This window comes from Tursiops truncatus, chromosome 13, assembly GCF_011762595.2.
Source record: "Tursiops truncatus isolate mTurTru1 chromosome 13, mTurTru1.mat.Y, whole genome shotgun sequence".
NCBI classification, from domain to species: Eukaryota; Metazoa; Chordata; class Mammalia; order Artiodactyla; family Delphinidae; genus Tursiops; species Tursiops truncatus.
Genome location: NC_047046.1, coordinates 27,961,237 through 27,989,048, shown reverse-complemented (window position 1 = coordinate 27,989,048; position 27,812 = coordinate 27,961,237). Strand labels below are relative to the sequence as shown.

The following is a 27,812-nucleotide window of genomic DNA, read 5'->3' as shown; positions in this document are numbered from 1 at the left end:
TTCACTCTGTATGACAGAATCTAGGTCCATCCACCTCACTACAAATAACTCAGTTTCGTTTCTTTTCATGGCTAATATTCCATTGTATATATGTGTCACATCTTCTTTATCCATTCATCTGTCAAGGGACATTTAGGTTGGTTCCACGTCCTGGTTATTGTAAATAGTGCTGCAATGAACACGGCGGTACATGTCTCTTTTTGAATTATGGTTTTCTCAGGGTATATGCCCAGTAGTGGGATTGCTGGGTCATATGGTAGTTCCAGTTTTAGTTTTTCACCACACCCTTTCCAGCATTTATTGTTTCTAGATGTTTTGATAATGGCCATTCTGACTGGTGTGAGGTGATACCTCATTGTAGTTTTGATTTGCATTTCTCTAATGATTAGTGACGTTGAGCATCTTTTCATGTGCCTCTTGGCCATCTGTATGTCTTCCTTGGTGAAATGTCTACTTAGGTCTTCTGCCCATTTTTTAACTGAATTGCTTGGTTTTTTGATATTGAGCTCCATGGGATGTTTGTATATTTTAGCGATTAATCCTTTGTCTGTTGTTTCATTTGCAAATATTTTCTCTCATTCTGAGGGTTGTCTTTCTGTCTTGTTTATGGTTTCCTTTGCTGTGCAAAAGCTTTTAAGTTTAATTAAGTCCCATTTGTTTATTTTTGTTTTTATTTTCATTACTCTAGGAAGTGGGTCAAAAAAGATCTTGCTGTGGTTTATGTCAGAGTGTTCTTCCTATGTTTTCCTCTAAGAGTTTTATAGTGTGTAGTCTTACATTTAGGTTTTTATTCCATTTGAAGTTTATTTTTGTGTACAGTGTTAGGTAGTGATCTAATTTCACTCTTTTACATGTAGCTGTCCAGTTTTCCCAGCACCACTTATTGAAAAGGCTGTCTTTTCTCCATTGTATATTCTTGCCTCCTTTGCTGTAAATTAGGTGCCCATATGTGTGTGGGTTTATCTCTGGGCATTCTATCATGTACCATTGATCTATCTTTCTGTTTTTGTGCCAGTACCATACTGTCTTGATTATTGTAGCTTTGTGGTATAGTTTGAAGTCAGGGAGCCTGATTCTTCCAACTCTGTTTTTCTTTCTCAAGACTGCTTTGGCTATTCGGGGTCTTTTGTGTTTCCATACTAATTGTAAAATTTTTTGTCCTAATCCTGTGAAGAATGCCATTCGTAGTTTGACAGGGATTGCATTGAATCTGTAGATTGCTTTGGGTAGTACAGTCATTTTCACAATATTGATTCTTCCAATCCAAGAACATGATGTATCTCTCCATCTGTTGATGTCAGCTTTGATTTCTTTCATCAGTGTTTTATAGTTTTCTGAGTACAAGTCTTTCGCCTCCTTAGGCAGGTTTATTCCTAGGTATTTTATTCTTTTTGTTGCAATAGTAAATCGGAGTGTTTCCTTAATTTCTCATTCAGATTTTTCATCATTAGTGTATAGGAATGCAAGAGATTTCTGTACATTAATTTTGTATCCTGCAACCTTACCAAATTCATTGATTAGTTCTGGTAGCTTTCTAGTGTCATCTTTAGGATTTTCTATGTATAGGATCATGTCATCCGCAAACAGTGACGGTCTTACTTACTTCTTACTTTATTTCTTTTTCATCTCTGATTGCTGTGGCTAGGACTTCCAAAACTATGTTGAGTAAGAGTGGCTAGAGTGGACATCCTTGTCTTGTTCCTGATCTTAGTGGAAATGCTTTCAGTTTTTCACCATTGAGTATGATGCTTGGTGTGGGTTTGTCCTATATGGCCTTTATTATGTTGAGGTAGGTTCCCTCTATGCCCATTTTCTGGAGAGTTTTTATCATAAACTGATGCTGAATTTTATCAAAAGCTTTTTCTTCATCTATTGAGATGATATGGTTTTTATTCCTTAATTTGTTAATGTGGTGTATCACATTGATTGATTTGCGTATATTGAAGAATCCTTGTATATCTGGGATAAATTCCACTTGATGATGGTGTATGTTCCTTCTAATGTGCTGTTGGATTCTGTTTGCTAGTATTTTGTTCAGGATTTTTGCATCTATGTTCATCAGTGATATTCGTCTATAATCTTCTTTTTCTGTGATATATTTTTCTGGTTTTGGTATCAGGGTGATGGTGGCCTCATAGAATGAATTTGGGAGTGTTTCTCCCTCTGCAACTTTTTGGAAGAGTTTGAGATGGATCGGTGTTAGCTCTTCTCTAATTGTTTGATAGAATTCACCTGTGAAGCCATCTAGTCCAGGACTTCTGTTTGTTGGAAGAGTTTTTTTGTTTGTTTGGGGGTTTTTTGCAGTATGCTGGCCTCTCACCGTTGTGGCCTATCCCATTGTGGAGCACAGGCTCTGGACGCGCAGGCTCAGCGGCCATGGCTCACGGGCCCAGCCGCTCCGCGGCATGTGGGATCTTCCCAGACCAGGGCACGAACCCATGTCCCCTGCATCGGCAGGCAGACTCTCAACCACTGCGCCACCAGGGAAGCCCTGTTGGAAGAGTTTTAATTATAGTTTCAATTTCATTACTTGTGATAGATCTGTTTATATTTTCTAATTCTTCCTGGTTCAGTCTTGGAAAATTGTTCCTTTCCAAGAATTTGTCCATTTCTTCGTGGTTGTCCATTCTATTGGCATATAGTTGTTTGTAGTAGTCTCTTATAATCCTTTGTATTTCTGCAGTGTCAGCTGTGATTTCTCCTTTTTCATTTCTAATTTTATTGATTTGCATCCTCTCCGTTTTTCTTCTTGATGAGTCTGGCTAAGGGTTTATTGATTTTGTTTATCTTCTCAAAGAACCAGCTTTTATTTATTTATTTATTTTTCGGTGCGCAGGCCTCTCACCGCTGCGGCCCCTCCCGCTGCAGAGCACAGGCTCCGGACACGCAGGCCCAGTGGCCATGGCCCATGGGCCCAGTCGCTCCACGGCACGCGGGATCCTCCTGGACTGAGGCACAAACCCGCGTCCCCCACATCGGCAGGCGGACTCCCAACCACTGCGCCACCAGGGAAGCCCAGAACCAGCTTTTAGTTTTACTGATCTTTGTTATTGTTTTCTTCATTTCTATTTCATTCATTTCTTCTCTGATCTTTATGCTTTCCTTCTACTGATTCTGCATTTTCTTTGTTCTTCTCTCTCTAGTTGTTTTATACGTAGGGTTAGACTGTTTATTTGAGATTTCTCTTGTTTCTTGAGGTGAGATTAAATTACTATAAAGTTCCCTCTTGGAACCACTTTTGCTGCGTCCCATATGTTTTGGATCGTGTTTCCATGGTCAAAATTTGTTTCTATGTATTTTTTTATTTCTTCTTTGATCTCTTGGTTATTTAGTAGCATACTGTTTAGCCTCCATGTATTTGTGTTTTTTACAGTTTTTTCCTGTAACTGATTTCCAATCTCATAGCGTTGTGGTCAGAAAAGATGCTTGATACAATTTCAATTTTCTTAAAATTTCCAAGGCTTGATTTGTGACCCAAGATGTGATCTACCCTGGAGAATACTCCATGTGCACTTGATCCTTTGATCTGCCACTTTTGGGTGGAATGTCCTATAAATATCAATTAGATCTATCTGGTCTATTGTGTCATCTAAAGCTTGGGTTTCCTTACTAATTTTCTGTTTGAATGATCTGTCCATTGGTGTAAGTGGGGTGTTAAAGTCCCCTACTATTATTGTGTTACTGTCGATTTCTCCTTTCATGGTTGTTAGCATTTCCCTTATGTACTGAGGTGCTCCTATGTTGGGTGAATAAACATTTATAATTGTTATATCTTCTTCTTGGATTGATCCTTTGATCATTATGTAGTGTCCCTCCTTATCTCTTTTAACAGTCCTTATTTAAAGTCTATTTTATCTGATATGAGTATTGCTACTCCAGCTTTCTTTTGATTTCCATTTGCATGGAATATCTTTTTCCATCCCTTCACTTTCAGTCTGTATGTGTCCCTAGGTCCGAAGTGGGTCTCTTATAGACAACATATATATGGATCTTGGTTTTTTATCCATTCAGCAAGCCTGTGTCTTTTGGTTGGAGCATTTAATCCATTCATGTTTAAGGTAATTATCAATATGTATGTTCCTGTGACCATTTTAATTGTTTTGGGTTTGTTTTTCTGGGTCCTTTTCTTCTCTTGTTTTTCCCGCTTAGAGAAGTTTCTTTAGCATTGTTGTAAAGCTGGTTTGGTGGTGGTGAATTCTCTTAGCTTTTGCTTGCCTTAAAAGCTTTTGACTTCTCCATCGAATCTGAATGAGATCCTTGCTGGGTAGAATAATCTTGGTTGTAGGTTTTTCTCTTTCATCACTTTAAGTATATCCTGCCACTCCCTTCTGTCCTGCAGAGTTTCTGCTGAAAAATCAGCTGATAACTTTATGGGGATTCCTTTGTATATTATTTTTTGTTTTTTCCCTGTTGCTTTTAATATTTTTTATTTGAATTTAATTTTTGTTAGTTTGATTAATATGTGTCTTGAAGCTCAGCAGGCTCCCCAGGCCAAGTGGGCCGTGCAATCACTCTCCGCTCCTCTCCTGGTCCACCCAGAGGGCCCCTCCCACCTACCTCTCCTGATCTCCCCAGCCTCAGGGATGCTGATCCTGTCTGGCCTCCACTTCTCCCCCTTCTGTCCCCCTATGTCCTACTGGTTCACTTTGGGGTTCCTCCTGTCTCCTTGGGCGTCAGAATTCCTCCACCAGCAGCCAGCAGGCACCCGAGTTGTGGGGAGATGCTAACTCCATGTCTTCCCACACTGCCATCCTGACCTTAGCCTTTTCTTAATTCACTTATTTAAAGTATACAATTTGGAGATTTTTAGTTTATTTATAAAATTGTGCAACCATCACCACAATCTAATTTCTCAAATTTTAATTTTTTATCACTCAAAAAACAAACTTCATGCCCATTTGCAGTCACCACCCCTCCAAATCCCAGCTCTGGGAAACCATTCATCTATTTTCTGTTTCTACAGATTTCCTTTTCTGGACATTTCATATAAATGAAATCACATAAAATGTGGTCTTTTGTGTCTGGATATTTTTCACATAGCATGTTTCTGAGGGTCATCTGTGTTGCAGCACTTGTTCCTCTTTACTGGCAAATACTATCTCATTGTATGGACATGCTCCTTAATGTTTTGTATGCTTCCTTACTTCTCAGCACAAGATGTTCTGGGATCATCTTGTATTCTTCCTTCCCCAGCCCTGGCATCTGCCATTTCTCCAAGAAACCTTGGCTACTTTTAGTGGGGAAGGCTATTTAGAAACCAATATCTGGGTGGCTAGGAGTGCTCAGTGTTACAGGGGTGCCCCTACTGCTTCCAGGCCCTTTTGTAATACATGTATATGTACATATAAATATGTTTCTATAAACATAGACACACATATATACATACATACAAACATAAAAGGCTGACCTACTTTTTGTTGCTTGCAATTGAAAGCATCCTAACTCACACAGACATCAGAGATGAGATAAAAATCCCTTCCTTTCAGGACTTCCCTGGTAGTCCAGTGGTTAACAATCTGCCTTCCAATCCAGGGGACACGGGTTCAATCCCTGGTTGGGGAACTAAGATCCCACATGCCACAGGGCAACTAAGCCTGCGTGCTCTAGAGGCCACGAACCACAACTAGAGAAAAGCCCATGCGCCACTACAAAAGATCCCGTATACCGCAACTATGACCTGATGCAGACAAATAAATAAATATTTTTTCAAAAATCCCTTCCTTTTTCCATCTAGGAAGGAAAGGGCAGTAAAAAACAGATTAAACTTTTAATTTCATTCTGTTTCATAACTCTGAAACATATACATGAAAGGCTTTGCTTGGGCCTTTTGACAAAGAAATCTCTTCCAAGCAATGATCTCAAATGCTCGACGTTAAATTTTTATTTTTACTTTCCTCTCTAGAAATCTGTATAGTAGGTACAAACCTATTTTGGTTGAGTCAAGGGACACCCCCCCTCCCCGCCAATGCCTATCAATTCATACACTGGCTTAGAGAATAGCCAGTGAAGGGGAATTCCTCAGTCGTATGTTAGACTGAGTGTGAACTGTGAGTTCACCCTTTCAGACTGTCATTCCACATCAAACACATTCCAGATAAATGACAGCTAATTTTTTTTTTTTACCTTTCTGAGATACAGCCATGCTCAAAAAACGATCAGCATCTCCATGGACCAGAAACAAACAGAAAAACAGCAATAAAAGGGCTGCAGTCATGGTCTCTCAGCTTCTGTATCCAGTAGCAGCCAGGAGTTAGGGACTCATGAACAGTTGGAGACTTGGAATCAGTCTACTGTGTATGGCGGGGATAAGTCTGTCCTGCCATGAAATAAGTCTGATGAAAACGGCAAATGCTCTGTAGCCTACAATTTGTAGTAAGTGGCACTGCCTGCTCAGGGACTGAATCTATGAGATCTCTGATATAACTGTAGGAGGAGCACTCCAAGCCACCAGTATAAGCCAAAGAGTCAATGCCCTAGTTATATATGAAGTCCTTCTATGGGCATCAGGAGTTAAAGAACCCACTGACATTTTAGGTAAACATTTAGTATATTTGAATGCTTGTTTTTCTGAGGAAGGTTTCATATTTTTCATCAGATTTTCAATGAGGTCTGTGATCCCCATATAGTAAAGGACCACTGACCTAATACGTGTGTGAGTTAACACAGCGTAAATCACTTGGTGGCTTCCAGAGCTTGCAGCTCAGTTTTTAGTTCTGTCATTTATTTCCTCAAACATTTGAGTGCCAGACAGTTTTCAGAAATAACACAAAATCTCTGCTTACTTATTAGTGGGGAAAGAGAAGAACCAGAGTGCAGTCTGTCTTTCTGAGAAAAAGACAGACCAAATCATGTCACTGCTCAAAACTCTCCAATGGTTGCACACCCGTGTCTACTGCAGTACTATTTACAATGGCCAAGGTGGGGAATCAACCCAAGGGACTACCAAGAAATGAATGAATAAACAAAATGTGTTCTAAACATAGAGTGGAATATTATTCAACCTTAACAAGGAAGAAAATTCTGACACATGCTACAACGCGAAAGAACCTTGAGACATCACGCTAAGTGAAATAAGCCAACCACAAAAAGACAAATACTGTATGATCGCACTTATATGAAGTACCTAGAGCAGTCAAGTTCACACAGACAGAAAGTAGAATGGTGGTTGCCAGGGACTGTGGGGAGGGAGAGTTCTTGCTAGTAGTTCAGAGTTTCACTTCTTCAAGATGAAAAGATTCTGGAGCTCTGTTGCACAGCAATGTGAATACATTTAACACTGCTTAACTGTATGCTTAAAAATTGTTAAGATGGTAAATTTTATGTGTTTTTTACCAAAATAAAAATTTTTTAAATCACATTATTTTGTTTGCTAGCAAGTCCTAGAGGACAAATGTCCAAACAACAAATCAGCAATAAGAGAAAAACTCAGAAATGTGATTAAAATATCTCATACATTACCAATTATCAAAATAAGGAGACCTGTATGTAATAATTCAATTACATTGTCTGTGAGCTGAATTATTCCTAGGTAAGAGGGAATTAAATTTGTAATAGTCCTCAAATAAATCTCTGTTGAATAGATATGTCAGTATCTGTATTAGTGAGAGCAGTACTAGTTGCTGTAATAAACAAAGCTCTCCAGTGGTTTCCACATACTCTGTGGATGCTCACTGTGGCTGACAGGGCCCTGCATGATCTGGTCAGCTGCTACCTGGCTGACCTCACCCACCACCTCCCCGAGCCACACTGGCCTCCTTGATGTTCTGTGACCACCTGGGTACCTCTCTGTACAATGCCTTCACACTTGCTTTTTCTTCTGCCTGGCTTATTCCCTCACATCATTCAGATCTCTGCTCAAATGTCACCATGAAAGAGACCTTCACTCCTACAATATACCCTTCTCTTCTCTGTCCACTCCACCCCCTTGCCCACTTATGCTCTATTCCCTTGCCCTCCTTTATTTTCCTTCATAGCTCTTAATACCATATATTATTTTATATACATTTATTTGCATGTTATCTATAAACAATAGAATGTGAATCCACACAAGCAGAGGTTTTTGTCTGTCTTGCCCATTGTTATACTCTCAAAGCCTAAAACAGTGTCTAGCACAGGGTAGGTGCTTTCTTGTAGAAAGAAGGAAAAGGAAAGAGGTACAAGGAGAGAGGGAGGAGGGAGAGAAGGAGAAAGAAAGAGGGAGGAGGGAGTGGGAGGGCAGGGGGAGAGGGTGTCTCTGCGCCTCCCTAGCTCAGGGGCTACTTTCCTGGTCTAGCTCCTTTCCAGGGCTGCTTATTTTACTAAAACCAGTAAATTATTTTCTCCCTATAATTACCTGACTTTTACAGTTAACAGTGTTAATGTTCCCTTTTATTAGTACTCTACACATAATTAAAAACCTGACTTACTCTCGTACCTGCTGAACAATGGGATAAAAGATAACTTTGTTAGGACACGCAACTTGCTTTTTACTTAGCTCAAGGTAAACAAACTGCAGAAAATATTTCAGTTATCTGAGAAGTCATCTGGTATAAGAACCACACGGGATCTCTCAGCTTTGTTACTATATTTGTTTGACTGTGTGACTCATGTACTGGTTTACATAAGATCAAATTTCCTGGTTTCTAATTGCTTGAGTAACTTGTGACAATCACAAGGTCCTGTTTCTTGAAAATGGATTGTGCTAATTCAACAATATTCCTGGAAAGTCTTTAAAAGAAATTGCAGTTCATCTTTTTAGGATGGCCTGCAACTGCTAACTTTCCCCTATGTCTCACATTTTTTTCTTTTGGGTCACCTTGTCAGATGCTTTCCACCTCAACCCTATTTCGATTTTCTCTCCTAGTGAAAATCATTGAAATCCCTAAAGACACTGAATTTTATGGGAATCTACTACACTATCGCTGACTTGTGGCCAGGCTCTAAGGCAATGAGCATGGCTTATTGCCTTCCCTGCTCATCCTGGGCTTAGTCACAGGACTGGGTCTGAGTTTGGACAAATGGTGCAGAATGCTCAAGTCACTCAGAACTAGTAAGAAAGCAAATGTATGTTCACCTCACATACCTACTCTCCACCCCAACATATATCCATGATGTCTCTTTTCTTATTACAAAAGCAAAATATATCCATTAGAAATCTCGGGGGCTTCCCTGGTGGCACAGTGGTTGAGAGTCCGCCTGCCGATGCAGGGAACATGGGTTCGTGCCCCGGTCCGGGAAGATCCCACATGTCGCGGAGCGGCTAGGCCCGTGAGCCATGGTCACTGAGCCGGCGCGTCCGGAGCCTGTGCTCCACAACAGGAGAGGCTACAACAGCGAGAGGCCCGCGTACCGCCAAAAAAAAAAGAAATCTTGGAAAATACAAGCAATCTAAAGGAACATTACAGGATGGACCTAGAGATTATCATACTAAGTGAAGTCAGACAAAGAAAGACAAATACCATATACCACTTACATGTGGAATCTAAAATATGATTCAAGTGCACTTATCTATGAAACAGAAACAGACTCACAGACATAGAAAACAAACTTATGGTTACCAAAGGGGAAGGGGGGGAATAAATTAGGAGTTTGGGATTAGTAGATACAAACTACTATATATAAAACAGATAAACAACAAAGTCCTACTGTATAACACAGGGCACTATATTCATTATCTTATAATAACCCATAAAGGAAAAGAATATGAAAAAGAATATATATATGAATGAATCACTTTGCTGTACACCAGAAACTAAAGCATTGTAAATCAACTATACTTCAATGAAAAAAATTTTTTAATGGAAAACACTTATGATCTGACCCAATAAATGGAAGCATAATTCCTAATTTAAAAAATATATATTTCAACATTAAAAAATAAAAGAATATTATATATATATCTATATCTCACTATTAACAGTTCATTATATTTGTCCTGTTCATATTTGTTAATAAAAATTGGATCATTTGGTACCTACTATTTGATAACCTGTTTTATACCATAATGGACCATCTTTTCACATAAACAATTCTATTCCATCCATTTGTTTTTAATAATGTAGAGTCTTCTCTTGCACAACAGTGAGACAGCTAGACAGATGCTAACTTTTCTCTCTTATAAAAAGTGCTGCATTATAACTGAATCACTTTGCTGTACACCTGAAACTGATACAACATTGTTAATCAACTATGCTCCAATATAAAATAAATTATTTTAAAAAGTGCTGCAAATAAATATCTTCTTGCTACATTTTTGCACACATTCAGAGTTATTTCCTTTGAAAAAGTTCCTAGAAATATAATTAATGGATTAAACCCATGCTCTTCAATGATAAATTGCTCTCCAAAACATTAACTGCAATCTCTACTCCTATGTTTGCATATGAAAATGCAGTATATAATCTGGTTTGTGAATTCCTTTTAACAAAGTTTTACATTAAGGTGATGACAATAATAATAATAGCAATAGTATCTGCCATGCCAGAAGCTGTCCTAGGCACTTTTCCTATCTGATCTCTAATCCTTACAACCACCCCAGGGACAGGTGGTAATATCATCAGTTTACTGACAGGAAACTGGGGCTCACTAAGGTTAGGGGCTATACAGAAGCAAAATTGAGGATTAGTACTAGTTCCAGGCCTGCCTAACTCCAAAGCTCCCAAATGGGGCGAAATGATTTTAAAGAGAAGACACGGAGTCAGCCCTACAGTGCACGGCAAGCTGCAGAGTCCAGAGCCCGGGACTAATCTGGAGCCCGGGGGCAGAATTTCAGAATTTTGCAAGCTGGCTGGTTAAACTTCTGATAGCTTAAAATTGGCCAAGTGGCAGTATCTAGACCACAGAAATCAGTGTTGTTTTGTTTTGTTTTGAGAGCCAGTTCACCAACACAGCAAATTCAAGTACTGAAGTCTGACTTGCTTTCCCCCCATCTCTCCCAGTCATTACCCAGGTGAGAAGGGTTGTTGCCTTTTTTTCCCTAAGCAGTTGCCTGCTCCACTGCCAGGGAGAAGTCAGGGTCTCCCACCTGCTGGCATCACAGGTAGCCCCACGCACTCCTCTCCAGAGCCCACCGCCCTACACCTCATCTGCCCTGAGACCTGCACCAGCACTAAGACCACCCTGCCTGTGTCCCCACTGATGGCAACGGGGACAGAAGCCACAGGCGCCCGTGACCCACCTCCCCACCTTGCATCCCACAAGGCTCCATGGTCCCCTCTTCTAGGCCTGGGCCCACCCTTCCCCAACTCTTGAAATCCTTCCGTTGTGCACAACTAAGGGTTCCCTGTATCTTCAATTTCTCTGAACGCTCCCCCTTCCCCTTCTTGCTCTAACCTAAGCCTGAATCTCCCCAGGGGCAGTGCTGGTCCTGGCTGGCCTTTCTGTAATAATTCTCAAATCACTGGGCCTGGAATTGAGAAGATGTCCTCCTTGCTTCTCACAGTGCCTCCTCGCCCATCTCCCTGACTCCCCCTCAAAGCTCCCCAGCTTTGCCTCTTCTGTCCCAGACCACACCTGCCCTCCTCGCTGCTCTCATCTGTGACTGTACCCCGCACAGTGCCAGGACGTGACCTGTGGCTTCACTGTCCTTCTCCTCCCTCAACTCTTGGTGAAGTTAACAGGACCTTTCCACACCCTGGCCTCTCGTTTCTGTGCCACCCACTGCAGTGGCAATACCCCGGACTCCCTCATTACCAATAAGTGCAACTTTCCATCACCTCCATCTCAAGGGTCCCTTTCTTTGACAACCTCCTTCTAGCTTTCTAGTTCATTCCCTCTAGGATCTGACTCGAATAATCTTTTGACCCCACCAGGATCTCCAATCCATTGATCCTATGTTCTTTTCACTCTCCCTCACCTCCTTTGACTACACCACACACTGGTTAAACCCCACTCTTCACCTACCTTTGACAAATGAATGTGGCTGGAGCAAAACAGAAAACTATACGGACTGATCTTGCTTTAAATTTATTTAAATTTACAATTCTTCCTCTCATGTGGCTGGCTAATGCAGCCCAGAAGCCACCAACATTTCCTTAGCCCATGGACTCTCCCACTGTCCCAGCTGACTATCTCCCCTCCTCCTCTCCCATGCCCACACGCCAAGAAGGACCCTGATGCTCATGTCACTGCGAGGGCTGAAGTCATCAGAAGAGCACGTCCACAAACACCCTGCCATCACGTCTAACTGCCTTTGAACACCCCCCATACACACAGACTCTGTCTTCCCTCCTGTTACTCCACATGGACTGTCCTCAACCTGTGTGACGCCGATTCCCAAGTCCTTCACTTGTGCTCTAGCTCCCACCCTCAAGGATAATTCGCCAGCAATTCTCCGTCCTATTCTGCATCAACAGTCTTCCTTTGTATACTGGATCATTCCTGGATCAACATACAAATATGCTGTTACTTCTTTTATCAATACAAAAATAAAACAAAAACTAAGAACTCTCTGGGATCCCACCTTCCTCTCCAGCTATCGTCCTAACTCTCCTAACGCTTGCCGGGTTAGCCAGACTCCCAGGTGGCCCCTGATAGTCCCCACACTTGGCACCTATTCTCTCATGTAGTGCCTCCCACACTGTGTCCACAGGACCAACAGAAAACAGTACAAGTGACAGAATGTGACTTCTAAGGCTAGGGCATCAAAGACATTCTAGCTTCTCGATCTTGGGTCACACTCTCTGCAAGAAGCCAGCCACCGTGCTGCCTACGAGAAGGCCATGCGGTGAGGAACTGAGGCCCCCGCCAGCAGCTGTGTGAGGGAGCCATAGTCGAAGCAGAGGCCCTCCCCAACCCCCAGCTGAGCCCTAGGATGACCGCAACCCTGGCCAATATCCTGACTAAACCTCCTGAGAAACACGAGCCAGAGCACTCAGATAAGCCACTCCTGACCCACAGGAATGGTGAGAGAGCAAATGTTTGTTGTTTTAAACCACTAAGTTTCAGAGTTATTTGTTATGGAGTAGATTAACTGATATACCCACAGTTTACAGGAAAATGCCTCAATAAGTTGCCTTTATTTACTGTCTCCAATTTCTTTCCTTTCTCTTTTAAACTCACTGCAGTATGACTTTTGCCCCCACACCACTACACCAACTCTGCCTGTCAGCAACCACCACACTGTCAAACTCAATAACCAATTCCTAGTTCTCATCTCACCTACCTGTTAGACAGCATTTCATACAGTAGGCCACTTCCTCCTCCTAGATGTGCTTTAGTTACTCGGTGTCCTGGACACGACCCTCACATGGTTTTCCTCCTACTTTTCTGGTCACTTCTTCTGAGGCTTCTTCACTGGTTCCTCCTTGTCTCTCCACCCTCTTAATGTTGGGGTATTCCAGGGCTCAGCCCTTAGTCCCTTCTCTTTTCTGTCTACCCTCGTTCCTTTGGTGATCTCAAAAGTCTCACATTTACATAGTCCTACAATGGCCTTTAAGGCCCTACATCCTTGCTAATCAAAGTGTGGTCCTAACATCAGCAGGAGCAGCACCTGAGAGTTTGTTATCTCTGGCTCCACTCAAAACCAACCAAATCAGAATTTAAATTTTACCAAGATCCTTAGGGGGGTTGTATACATGTTAAGGTCGGAGAAGCACTACCTTGGTGATCTGGTACCCCATTCCTCTCTGCTCCCACCACAATGGCCTCCTGCTACCACAGGAGCTCAGCAGATACTCTCCCACCTTCAGACCGGAGCAGAACTGTTCACTCTGTCTGAAATGCTCTTCCCCAGATACCTAGATACTTCCTCCCTTACTTCCTTCAAGCTTTTGCTCATTTGTAACCATTTTGGGAGGTCCATTCTAATCACCTTGTTAAAAAATGCAAACCTACCACCATCACTACTACCACCATGCTCCCCATCACAGTTTTCTATATTAATTTTCTCCAACACACTCATAACCTTCTACATACTATAGTTCACTTATTTATCATATTTATTTTCTGTCTACCCCTAGTATAATGCAAATATTTGAGGGCCAAGATTTTTGTCTGTTTTGTTCACTGGTGTATCCCAAATCCTAGAAGACAGCCTAGACACAGCAGGTGCTCAAGAAATGTTTGTTGAAAAAGGACTTTAGTCTCCAATAGCTTCTTCAAGCGCTTGGTAATCAACTCTGTGACTCAGGTGCCCCTGAAATCACTTCATTAGCACAGTTATTCATGCCTGGAATCTCTCTCCCCCTTGCCTACCTAGAATCTACTCAGTATATCTGAGAATAGGCATCTACTGTTTTACCAAGATTTAATCAAGCCCTTCAACATTCTGTTACTGCCTCCCCACTAAGCCTCATGATTTTTTAAAGATAATTCAGAACTAAAACTATTCTGGTCCTTTCAAATTTCTCATTTCTTAAATATTTCCATTCCTTCTTCTCCCTATTTCTTTAACCAAATGTGGCTATTGAGCACTTGAAGTGTGGCTAGCCCAAACTGAGAAGTGCTGAAGCAAAATACACACCAGATTTGAAAGACTTAGTATGAAAAAAAGATACAAAATAGTTCATTAATAATTCTCATATTGATTACACGTTGACATGATAATTCAGAAATAGTGGGTTAAATAAAATATATTATAAAAACTGATTTCACCTGTTTCATTTTATTTTTTAATGTGGCTACTAGAACATTTAAAATTACATATGTGGTCCCCCGTTATATTTCTATTGGACAGCACTGCTCTAAACAAGTTCCAAACAGAATGGTTGCTTCCTTCCTGGAAGAAATTCTTCCCGTAGTTTTTGTTTTAACAAGCAGGAGACTGGGAAAGAATGTGGGGGAATGCAACATGCAATTAAAAACAGAAAATAAAAATCTGTAATACTTTGAAATTATCACTTTGATGGTCACTTGAAATCGAACATTTTAAGATAATATTCTTCAAAGACATATATAATAGAGTACATTTAAGTGACATTAAAATACAATATTATCACTATCTGTAAAAATTTATCAAGCTACAACCTAAAAATCTGCGCACTTTTTTCAATGTCCTATACTTAAATATTTTAAAATATAATGTTAACACCACACAAATTAATTTAATCCAAACCAAGTGATTCTGTGTTTAAGGAAAAAGAAGATTCTTGCTTTTGCATGCTTCCTAAAAGTTAAAAGGAGTGAAATAAAAGCACCCTCCTCCTTTCATTTCCTCCCTTTAAAGTCAGAGCTCAGTAACAGATCATCTAAATACTACCCCTTCTCATCAGAATCTCCTTAGCAACCTTTTACAGCTTGTCATGGGTTGCAGAATTTTCCCATTTCCCATTCTTAAAAGGACCTGTGTCCCTTTCAGAACAAAGGAATTTAAAACAGAAAACAACAAGCTGTTTAAATAAAAACTTTAAGGTCACAATCTCCTTCAATGTTTTTGCCAGCTCCTTTCCTGTAAGCATTCTGCTTTCCTCCCTTCCCAAGTTAAAATCAGATCTGGTAACAAAGACTCCTGCAAAAACAACAGGGGACACTTCTAACAATACCTGACAGTCATAATTACAGGCCATACCTACTGGCCCAATATCATGAGACCCTGGGCCCATTTCACAATTACAGGTTGTGGATCCATTTTTAATTAATTTATTCAATTTCTTTCCCTGTGTAAGCTGTATAACAGTAATAGAATAATATATTTGAAAATACCTTAATAAGAAAAGTACCAAATAATTGTTTTGCTCCTTTTTATTATGTTGGAATTAACTACCTAATTTTATTAACCATGCAGAAGGAAAAAATAAAATTCCGAGTTTAATAAAGCCAAATTTATATAAATAAGTTTAAGAAATCAAGTACTATTGCCTCTAGAGTAAAGAGGGAATATTTGTGTCCAAAGCATGTATCCACTGTTCTCATTTTTGCCATGTTCATGTAACCCTAACCAAATTATTTACTTATTTATGTATTAAAACACAAGCTCTGGGACTTCCCTGGTGGCGCAGTGGTTCTGAATCCGCCTGCCAATGCAGGGGACACAGGTTCGAGCCCTGGTCCAGGAAGATCCCACATGCCGCGGAGCAACTAAGCCCATTCGCCACAACTACTAAGCCTGCACTCTAAAGCCCGCAAGCCACAACTACTAAGCCCGTGTGCCACAACTACTGAAGCCTGCACACCTACAGCCCATGCTCTGCAACAAGAGAAGCCCCCACAATGAGAAGCCCGCACACCGCAATGAAGAGTAGCCCCCACTCGTTGCAACTAGAGAAAGCCCGTGCAAAGCAACGAAGACCCAACGCAGCCAAAAATTAATTAATTAATTAAAAAAACAAAAACAAAAAACCTCTGAATAAAAACATGGGAGTGCAACAAGTAAAGTCAGGCACCAACTCCTCACTGGAAAGCCATACATACCTTTTAAACTTATATTCTATAAAGTACTCTTGCAATAAAGTTGATACTCTAAACAGAAAATGATCCTAAGGGGAAACAAAAAACAGCTCAAAATTCAGTCATACTAGGCCAAACTATGTTTCAACACACAAAAGTTTATATTTCTACTTGAAATATAAATTATATAAAGATTATTTCAAAAGTCTCTGATTTAGCATTCAAACATTTAAATATTCTCTCATAAAACAGATTTGAAGTAAATTACTTAAAGAGTTTGGGGGATTACTCCACCCTCTGACTCTGAGTTCCATAAAAACAATTTTTAAAAAGAAACAGCAAGGGACTTCCCTGGTGGAGCAGCGTTTAAGAATCTGCCTGCCAATGCAGGGGACACGGGTTCAATTCCTGGTCCGGGAAGATCCCACATGCCGCAGAGCAACTAAGCCCATGCACCACAACTACTGAGCCTGTGCTCTGGAGCTCGCAAGCTACGACTACTGAGCCCACACGCCTAGAGCCCATGCTCCGCAACAAGAGAAGCCACCACAATGAGAAGCCCGCGCATCACAACGAAGAGTAGTCCCTGCTCACCGCAACTAGAGAAAGCCTGCGCACAGCAACGAAGACCCAATGCAGCCAAAATAATTAATCTTTTTCAAAAAGCCTTTAAAAAAAAAAACAGCAAGAAAATGAAATAAAAGACATCCATATTGGAAGTGAAGAAGAAAAGCTCTCTATTCACAGATGACATGATCTCTTACATAGAAAAACCTAGGGAATCTACTAAGAAAGTACTAAAACTAATAAATGAGTTCAGCAAGATTGCAGGATACAAGATCATTATACAAAAATAAATTGCACTTCTAAATATTTACAGTGAACAATCCAAAAACAAAATTAAGAAAACAATCCCATTTATAATCACATCAGGTCAACTGATTTTTGACAAGGGTACCAAGATCATTCAATGAAGAAAAATAGTTTCTTCAAGATATAGCTCTGGGGCTTCCCTGGTGGCGCAGTGGTTGAGAGTCTGCCTGCCGATGCAGGGGACACGGGTTCATGCCCCGGTCCGGGAAGATCCCACATGCCGCGGAGTGGCTGGGCCCGTAAACCATGGCCGCTGGGCCTGCGCGTCCGGAGCCTGTGCTCCGCAACGGGAGAGGCCACAACAGTGAGAGGCCCACATACTGCAAAAAAAAAAAGAAACTATAGCTCTGGAACAATTGGATATCCACATGCAAAAGAATGATGTTGGACTCTTCATACCATATGTAAAAATTAATTTTTCTTTATTTATTTTTGGCTGTGCCACACGGCATGCAGGATCTTAATTCCCCGACCAGGGATTAAACCCACACCCCCTGCAGTGGAAGCACGGAGTCTTAACCACCGGACCACCAGGGAAGTCCCTAGCAATGCACTTCTAGATACGCCACCAAACGAGAAAGAAAAAACAGAAGACTGGTCTTCATCAAAATTAAAAACTTTTGTGCTTGAAAGGATACCATTAAAAAAATGAAAAGAAAACTCACAGAATAGGGGAAAATAGCTGCAAATCATGTATCTGACAAGGAACTTGTCTCTAGAATATATAAAGAACTATTACGACTCAATAATAAAAAGACAAATAACCCAATTAAAAAATGGGCAAAGGATCCAAACAGACATTTCTACAAAGATGTACAAATGTCCAATAAGCACATGAAAACATGCTCTGCTCAACATCATCAGTCATCAGGGAAATGCAAATCCATACCACGAGATGCCATTTCACACCCACTAGGATGGCTAGAACGGAAGTCAGATGATAAGGAGTGTCAGCGAGGATGTGGAAAAACCAAAACTTTCATACACTGCTGGTGCAACGTGGCAGTTCCTCAAAAGTTAAAACACAGAGTTACCAGTTGACCCAACAAATTCTGCTCTTGTGTATATATCCAAGAGAAATAAAAACTTACATCCACACAAAAACCTGTACAGAAATGTTTATAGGAGTGTTACACATAATGGCCAAATGGTGGAAATGACTTATATGTCCACCAACTAATGAATGGGTAAAAACAAAATATGGTTTATCCATACAGTTGAATATTCAGAACTAAAAAGGAGTGAAGTATTGATACATGCTATAACACAGATGAAGACTGAAAACATTATGTTAAGTGAAAATCACAGTCAGTCACAAAAGACCACATATTATGATTCACTTACATGGAATGTCCAGAGCAGACAAATCTATAGTGAAAGAAAGTAAATTAGTGGTTGCTAGGGGAAGTGGGAAGATGGAGGATGATAGCTAAAGGGTAACAGATTTCTTTTAGAGGTGACAAAAATGTTCTAAAAGTGATTGTGGTGATGGCTGCATAATTCTGTGAATATAACAAAAGCTAATGAATCACACACGTTAAATGGTCGTTTAACTTGTACCGACCATTTGTGAATTACATTTCAATAAACCTCTCACAAAAAATTAAGAAACATCATCATCAAAAGAAATTAGGTAATTATCACAACATCAATTTTACTGCTAACAGGCTTTTCTTTTAAATATGTCTTACAATATCTGCCAAATACAGTAAAATCTCTACAAAATTTAGGGAAGATGCCAAGAGACACCACACTGAACCGCAGAAGCTCTCTTAGTCAGCCTCTATCTAGCTGACTTACCCATCTCACACTCCCCAGTCCTCTAGAGACCATACTGACTGATCTCTGTGACAACTACTGGCCATGAACAGGCTAGCTACTCTTAGGTCACCAGGTAGGGGAGCTGAACGTTTACCACAGGTCAGTTGAGTCTGGTCCCAAACCTATTCATACAACTCTACTTATGTGACTACAAAAACAATTTAATTAAATGATGCTTTAACTGATGAAATGTGAATGCATAAAAACGATACCCCTCCTAACTACAAGCAAATGAAGATACATAGCAAAATAAGAATGACTGTAATGAAACAGAAGAAAATTTCGGAAGGAAATGATTTTTCCCTTGAAGAGACACTGGATCTACATCCAATCTTTAATACAGCCTCTAAGACCTGGCACCACTTGTCTGCCTCCATTTCCTATACCTTCCCCCTCACACTCTCCATGTTGACATCCTGTTGTCTGTCAGTTTCAACAAGCTTGCTCTCTGAGTCCTCACTATGATGTCCTTTTGCCTGGAAAGTTCCACTCCATATCCAAACCCTTTCCATCAGCCTGGCTAACTCCTTAAAGCCAAGTTTGTCATTTACACAAAGATGCACGTATCCCTAAGAGTAGCACAGAAAGGTGCTCAAAGAATAAGTCAACTTTATTAGGTATATATGGGAAGAAATGTCTAGAAGAGTATTCTAAACAGTCATTACAACTAGATGGTAGGGTATGAAGTTATTTTTACTTCCTTCTCTGTATCTGCCTGTGGTACAAAATACAACAAGCTAACATAATTTCTATAAAGAAAGGTACTTTGAAAAGGAAATAAAAATCTAGCTCCTTTGGACTTTCCTGGTGGCGCAGTGATTAAGAATCAGCCTGCCAATGCAGGGGACACGGGTTCGAGCCCTGGTCCAGGAAGATCCCACATGCCACGGAGCAATTAAGGCTATGCGCCACAACTACTGAGCCTGCGCTCTAAAGCCCGCGAGCCACAACTACCGAGCCCACGTGCCACAACTACTGAAGCCCACGCGCCTAGAGCCTGTGCTCCGCAACAAGAGAAGCCAGAGCAACGAGAAGCCCGCGCACCACAACGAAGAGTAGCCCCCGCTCGCCACAGCTAGAGAAAGCATATCAACGAAGACCCAATGCAGCCAAAAATAAATAAAATAAAATAAAATAAATAAATTTAAAAAAAAATCTAGCTCCTTTCCACTTTGATACTATCAGCATTGTATTATCTGTGTTGAAAATTTCTATTTTATCATATTAAAAACATTTAAAATTTAAACTATTCATTAAGGCAGATTGATATGGCCCCTGGATAAGGCAAATTATTATTTTTTAAGGCAAATTATTAAGAAAACTTTCTACTCAATTATCAAAGTACTTAGAAGTGCTTAAGTTACCTGAAAGGTAAACTTTCTGTTCCTTCAAGAATAAAGTGTTTACTCCCAGATAATTTGGTTACTCTGAAACCCTTTGTGAGACATACATAGAGTACAACTGTCACTGGTCTTCAAATATAGTAAAAACTACACAAAGGAACACTACTTGTTATAAATTTTGTGTCCTATGGTCAAACAATGTTGTGGTCCAAGTGCAGGTTGGAAAAGAATTTCCAGACACAAGGCAGAATGTAAGGAAGACAGAGTTTATTAAAGAGAAGGTCACTGTAAGAACAGCAGGCCTTAAAGGGTCGCTGCAAGAAGAGCGGGCTGACTTCCTGGTAGCCAGGGAAGTTGACCCCCTTTGTGGGCTGGTAGCCAACTTTTACAGCCTCAAGACAAAGAAAACTCCTGCTGTCAGGATGGCATTAGGTGATTGGTCAGGATGCTACAACGTTACTACATGGTGATTATTTTGCCTAATATGGAGTCATGGGGCTGTCCGGTTTAGATTAGGAGAGCCCATGGCAGCAGTTGCTATGGGGGCTTGGTTAATTCCAGAATTTTTGTCCTGTGTCCTTGATGTAGGGTGTCCTTGATGTAGGGCTCCACAAATGTCCCCTGTATTTACGACATGTATGACTGTACCACAGAAGGCCATTTTGATAATATTATCTGAGATAGAGTGAGAAGAGAAGGGAGCGATGGGAATGAGGGGGCAGAGGAGAGAGAGATAGAGGAGCTTTCATGATGCCGCCAGTCTACATCTGATGATACATGAAATCACATCATCAATATCTCACTACCAACCTCCATTAGTACTGACACTCAGAAGTAACAACTCAAAGGTAGACACAATTTACTCTGAGGGCACACAAACCGATTTCCAGACCATATAAGTTAACGTCAATCAAATGGCTGTGTAAATTTAGGCATGTTTGGATTCTTTAATCCAAAAAGACAGGAAGCGGAATGTGAGTATACTTCCTCTTCCTTCTAGCCTGCTGATCAAGGAGAAAATGCTGTTATTACCAGCAGTTAATTTGAACTTACTCTTCCAATCCTTTTAAAGAACACGTATCATCATTTTAACTTATCACACAATCCTGTTTATAAACCCTTAAATCAAGGTTTAAGATCAGACAATGCCTTCCAATAAAAGGGCAGATGTGATAGTAATACCTTGTTGTTTCTGCTAGATATTCCTAGATTTACTAAGTTTGGTATCAAATACTATTTTCACAATCACACAAAACAGGCTCGGGACTTCCCTGGTGGTGCAGTGGTTAAGAATCCGCCTGCCAATGCAGGGGACACGGGTTCGAGCCCTGGTCCGGAAAGATCCCACATGCCGTGCAGCAACTAAGCCCATGAGCCACAACTACCGAGCCTGCGCTACAACTACTGAGCCTGCGCTCTAGAGCCCGCAAGCCACAAGTACTGAGCCCGCGTGCTGCAACTACTGAAGCCCACATGCCTAGAGCCCATGCTCCGCAACGAGAGGCCACCACAATGAGAAGCCTGCACTCTGCAACAAGGAGTAGCTCCCACTCACCACAACTAGAGAAAGCCCACGCGCAACAACGAAGACCCGACACAGCCAAAAATAAATTAAATTTTTTAAAAAAGGCTCACTATGCAGCTAAAGCTGATGCAAATATTTTTGTAAAGATATTACATACTTCTTTCATGTTAATTTTTTAGTTACATTTGAAATTAACTGAGGGCTATCAAATGTCAATTAAAAGAGAGATTACTCATCCAGCTATCACCATGACTCTACATGAGCCAGAAGTAAAATCAAAGTACAGGGGGCTGATTTAGCTGAAGACAAAATGGATATTTTTTTCGTATTATACTCTGCGTTAAAGCAGCAAACACCCACATACTACCTTTGGCAGTTTATTTTAGGCTGCTCAGGAAACATTAAAATTTTTCACATAGCCCAGTTTCTATCAAAAACTGTACATAATCAGAATGCAGTAAGTCCAAATACTAACTATGATGTATTTCTTGGCTCGTTCTCAAAATCTTTGGGTTTCCCCACAAAGCAGACTAATTCTAGGTCTGACTTCCCAGGAGGTTAAAATATTGATATGCCGCGTAATTCTTGAGTCATTCTGAGTAATTTAGAATCAGACTAATTCACAAATTACTCCAGTACAGACCCTTCACCTAACAATGGGGCTAGAGTTTCGTGGCTGGCGTTCGTTCACTCCTTTTTCTGGTTTCCATTCAAAAGAAACATATTCCTGGGCTACATAATGCCAGGACTGAAAGAGTCATAGGTGAGAAGCATATACAGAATAAGGACAGTTTCACTGTCCCCAGTGGGGCACAAAATTAATTATCAGCATTATGCATATGCCTCACACAGCAGACAAATAAAGGCTGGATAAACACAAACATAAGAAAGGTGAAGAGATGTGGTTCTGCAACATACTGGCTATACGGCCTTAGGTAAGTTACTTAACCTCTCCGTACTTTAGCTCTCATTTCCAAAATGCAAATAATAGTATCCACTTCATAAATTTGTTGTGAGAATTAAATTAATGCCTGTAACAGTAACTCAGCATAGAGTAAGCTCTAAAGTATTTTTTAAAGATGCATGTGGGGGGCTTCCCTGGTGGCGCAGCGGTTGAGAGTCTGCCTGCCGATGCAGGGGACACAGGTTCGTGCCCCGGTCCGGGAAGATCCCACGTGCCACGGAGAGGCTAGGCCCATGAGCCATGGCCGCTGAGCCGGCGCGTCCGGAGCCTGTGCTCCGCAACGGGAGAGGCCACAACAGTGAGAGGCCCGCGTACCGCAAAAAAAAAAAAAAAAAAAAATGTATGTGGGAATGAAACAGTAAGTACTTATATACAGTACACATGAACTTTATTTCTAAGATGGGAAGATGAATCTTTTTCATAGTTTCCCTCAGTAAAGCTTAAATTTTTCCGCTATGCTCTGATTTTTACAAACTAGCTCTATCAAGATTAAAGTATTGACATAAGTTATTTAACTTTATATAATGCTTTAACCAATTCCACTTAAAATACAGCAAATCCATCAAGGAGAACAGAACAGGACTGTCCTGGTTACTCATTTAACCTTCTTGCCTGCTAAAGGGAAAGGGCCTCTGAGTGCTACATAATTAACTGTAGTTAATAGAAGACAGAATGTGATGAAATTTGGAAAGCTAAAAACAATGAAAAGGTCTCAATTAAGATGCTTGAAAATCCAAATGTTTTAGTATTTTTAAGTGCTTAGCCTTTTTTTCAAGTATAAGAGTATATAACCCACAAGACTATTTAAATAATGGCAGAAGGAAAAACTTGTAAACTGGGAGTGAAAGTTCCCCTAAACTGTGGTTGGGACTGCTTCCTTGACAAGCAAATCCCAAGTACAGGTCAGTCACTCAAGACTTTTTTTGTTGTTTTTTTTCACTCAAGAGTTTATAAATTACCAATATGAGCTGTGAGCCATTCCGGGAGGCGAGGCCGAGGGAGAGTAACACACTATTTACCTTGCAGGTCCTCCTCAAAACCAAAGGGACAGAATACAGATCAGTGGTTGCCAGGAGTTTTGGGCTGGGGAGGGAAAGACAAGAGGGGGAGTGGGGGGGAACCTGGGGGGGGTGATGGAACTTGAACTTGACTGTGTAGATGGTGTTTGTCAAAACTCGAATAATTTTAACTAAAAAGTTTAAACTCTACTGTATGTAAATTATATCTTCAAAAAATAGAAACAAAGCTGTAAAAAAAATTAAATTGCCTATTAAAGTAAAAATTTTGCATATCTTTTAAAACAAATTACATGAAAGATTTCCTTTCATGAGTTCAAACGCTGGAAAATACTCGTATAATCCAGTGTATTAAAACAAATTTCCACACAGTGAGAAATAAGGAAAAACACCCGATTTTAATAAACATTAAGCTATTCTTGAGGTACGAAATCCCATAACAGTTGACTGAATGCCTATGTATGGCCTCCTTGCTTTCTCTAAAGTCCTAGTTTCGCTTGGCTTTTGTGAATACAGGTGAAGTATTAAAAAGAGAACTATCAGTAAAACTAGAAAAGAATCCATAATATGATTTTTATGTACTAAGAAAACTATTAAAAAACAGTCAAACACTTCAAGTCACGTCTTTCAGGCACGTGGAAAGGTGAGGGGGCTGCGGCTCCCCTCGGGTCTGGGAGCCTCGCCAGGAGTCGGACCTTCTCCCCCACGAGAAGCCGCAAGCGTCCGCCGTGTTCATTCACCGGCTCCCATGACCATGACCCCACCATGTTCATTCACCGGCTCCCACGACCACGACCCCACTGTGTTCATTCACCGGCTCCACGCTCAAGGCTCGACCTTGTACAACGAGTCGCCTTAGGACAAGACCAGAGCGAAGAAAACGGGGCGCTGACGGAGCTCAGGCGCGCCCCTCCCTCCTCCCAGGGAGAAGCTGGGCGCACGTGAGCCATGGGCCTCCAAGTGCTCTCGGTGGTCGAGGCCCCTTCCCACTCCTCCCACATGCACCGGGGTTCGCAGCCCTGGCTGGAGTGGACCCAACTCCAGAGAGGGCCCGTGGGGCTTCTGACTTACAAGAGATACAGGGAATCTCTTTTCTCAACAGAAAAGCAATTTTAGGGTGAAAAGAGGCTCTAGAAGTCACTGTTCTGACCCTCGTTCTCAAAACAGATTGGCTTCATCCCTATATCACGACTTTCCTCACCTTCCACCATCCACCTTAGGGCTCTGGTTTGACCTCTCTCGACCCCCAATTCCATTTCTCAGGAAGAAGTATCTCTGCTCTTCAGGCCTCAGCCCAACAGTTCTCAAACTAGTTAGTTTCAGGACCCCTTTTACACTCAAAAATTACCAGGGAGTCCAAGGAGTTTTTGTTTATATGAGCTATAACCTATCAAACATTTATTGTATTAGAAATTAAAACTGAGAAATTTTTAACAGCTTTATTGGAGTATAATTGCTTTACAATGGTGTGTTACTTTCTGCTTTGTAACAAAGTGAATCAGTTATACATATACATATGTTCCCATATCTCTTCCCTCTTGCATCTCCCTCCCTCCCACCCTCCCTATCCCACCCCTCTAGGTGGTCACAAAGCACCAAGCTGATCTCCCTGTGCTATGCAGCTGCTTCCCACTAGCTATCTATTTTACGTTTGGTAGTGTATATATGCCACTCTCTCACTTTGTCACAGCTTACCCTTCCCCCTCCCCATATCTTCAAGTCCATTCTCTAGTAGGTCTGTGTCTTTATTCCCGTCTTACCGCTAGGTTCTTCATGACCTTTTTTTTTTTTCCTTAGATTCCATATATATGTGTTAGCATACGGTATTTGTTTTTCTCTTTCTGACTTACTTCATTCTGTATGACACTCTAGGTCCATCCATCTCACTACAAATAACTCAATTTTGTTTCTTTTTATGGCTGAGTAATATCCCATTGTATATATGTGCCGCATCTTCTTTATCCATTCATCCGATGATGGACACTTAGGTTGCTTCCATCTCCTGGCTATTGTAAATAGAGCTGCAATGAACATTTTGGCACATGACTCTTTTTGAATTATGGTTTTCTCAGGGTATATGCCCAGTAGTGGGATTGCTGGGTCGTATGGTAGTTCTATTTGTATAAAACTGAGAAATTTTGATTGAATCATTCAAATTAAAATTGTTTAAAATAATATTAAATATGTTAATATGTGTAACGTTTTTATAGAAACTCAAAAAAAAAATAGTGAAAGGGGTGGTATTGTTTTACATTTTTGCAAAATCCCCCTCTCTCTCTGTCTCTGCCCCCTTTCTACCACTACCAGCATCAAATGTATGGTCTTACCCAAGCTAAAAAACAAAACAAAACAAAACTTCCTACTTAAACTATCTCCTCCTTCTCTGGAGTCAAACTTCTTGAAAAATTTCCCACTCCCTCTACTGCCCCTACTTTTTATTATTTTAATTATCAAAGTAATATACAGTGACATTCTCATTTCAAAACAAATCCAAGCAATATAGATAAACCACCATCCACAATCCCAATCTCTTCCCCAGAGGTAATGACCACTGTTACTCTAAAAAATACCCTGAACCCATTCTGTAAACTGAATATTACACTGAACTTTTTTTTTTTTTTTTTTGCGGTACACGGGCCTCTCACTGTTGTGGCCTCTCCCATTGCGGAGCTCCGGACGCGCAGGCTCAGCAGCCATGGCTCACGGGCCTAGCCACTCCGCGGCATGTGGGATCTTCCTGGACCGGAGCACGAACCCGTGTCCCCTGCATCGGCAGGCGGACTCTCAACGACTGCGCCACCAGGGAAGCCCCACACTGAACTTTTTATTTTCTCATGATTTTCCCTCTCCAAACAGACCAAAAAAAAAAAAAAAAATCTGAGAGTTCTGTTTAGATTCCAATTCTTTTGGTGATCCAAGTTATGGATCAAAGAGGAGATAACATGAAGTGACATTCCTATACAAAGCAAGTGCTAAACAAAATGTTAAAACCATGTTGATTTTATGGCAACAAAACATAGTAAGAATAATGAGATTTACGACTATGTCTTGTATGTAAAATCCTTACATTTCATTACCTAAATGCAGATGAATGCTGATTATATTTGTATCATTCTGATGTAGATAATAGTGTCTTTAGAGTTTATAAAACTTTTTCACCTATATAATCACTTTAAAATTTTACAACCCATGAGATTAACAGAGATTATCTTTAACATTTTATAAGTAAGAAAGCCAAAGTTCTGAGACAAAAAACTACTTGCTCAAAATTACATAGCTAGAAAGATGCACACCAGAAACCACAGACAGAACTTGTATTTTTGGACTCAAATCAAATCCCAATCCTTTATATCATATTGAACAATACATCAAAAATTGTCACAATATAAAAATATTAAGTTCTTGATCATTTTTACAGCTAATTTGGAAGAAATTACTTCTACTTCTCAAGTTGAACAGAAAACATAAAATGCGTTGAATAACTTCTGAATGCAAAAAAGAATAAATTATTTTTGCTTCTTTATTATATAATATAATCCCTTAGGAATCTTACATCTTACTTAAAATAACAATTAAAATTTAATAAAACCTACATCAACATGTAAATGTATTATAAAATTAGAAAAATAACTTCTTAAATCCTTAATTAGGCATTGCCATTAACAAAAGACCTAAGACTCCTAATTAAGTATGATGCAACAGCTCCAGAAAAGACCACCACACATACATAATTCATCAATGCTGCCCTCATATTTCAGTGTCACCACTGAAATTTCTGCAAGGGACACATGGAGTTGCATTAAATTTCACAATCAGAATTTTAAATTATTTAAATTATTAGAAAATAATAAACCTACTTATACAAATGACAAATCATTTAATTCATCAACAATCTTGCTGAAACACTTTCCAAGTCCCTATTTTTTCCTACTCCCAGGCAACTCCATAGGAGTCCAACACATTTAAAA

General features: G+C 40.4%; 1 protein-coding gene across 3 annotated transcripts in view; it reads right to left on the bottom strand.

Moving 5' to 3' along the window:
- The window catches only part of SPIRE1 (spire type actin nucleation factor 1), a 206,946-nt gene that overhangs the window by 135,302 nt on the left and 43,832 nt on the right, over nt 1–27,812 (bottom strand). The window lies entirely within an intron of this gene.